General features: G+C 38.0%; 1 non-coding gene across 1 annotated transcript; it reads right to left on the bottom strand.

The window, feature by feature from the left end:
* Window positions 1–21: 21 nt before the first annotated feature.
* Trnas-uga lies at window positions 22–94 on the bottom strand. Its single transcript has one exon. It is a non-coding gene; the product is annotated as a tRNA-Ser (tRNA).
* Between the last annotated feature and the right edge of the window lie 425 nt (window positions 95–519).

Here is a 519-nt window from a genome sequence, read left to right on the forward strand (position 1 = left end):
TAAAGAAATTATGTAATAAAATGCCTCTGGCGGGATTCGAACCTGCGACCTCTCGCTGTCAAGGCGAGTGTCATAACCACTAGACCACGGAGGCTTCATGAATTCATGAATTTGTGAACAAGATCTGAGATGCAATCTCTACCGTGTATAAATGGCGGCCCGCTGGATCTCAATAGAGATTCTTTAATAATATATAAATTTAAAAAGGCAAATGGGAAAACCCCATAAAACAGCAAACGGCCACATAATGCAAAACTAGTTATAATGTAAATTTATAATATATATATATACATAGTGTTCGAATAAAGGACTTAATAAATACATCGTGTAGCATAGCTCTCAACGAACGTAGTCCTGTAAATAAATGAATAAAGAAATTATGTAATAAAATGCCTCTGGCGGGATTCGAACCTGCGACCTCTCGCTGTCAAGGCAAATGTCATAACCACTAGACCACGGAGGCTTCATGGTTGAACAGATTCAAATACCACCAGATACACTCTATTGCACCTATTTGTT

This window comes from Anneissia japonica, unplaced genomic scaffold, assembly GCF_011630105.1.
Source record: "Anneissia japonica isolate Jap-2015-1 unplaced genomic scaffold, ASM1163010v1 scaffold83572_len519_cov70, whole genome shotgun sequence".
NCBI classification, from domain to species: domain Eukaryota; kingdom Metazoa; phylum Echinodermata; class Crinoidea; order Comatulida; family Comatulidae; genus Anneissia; species Anneissia japonica.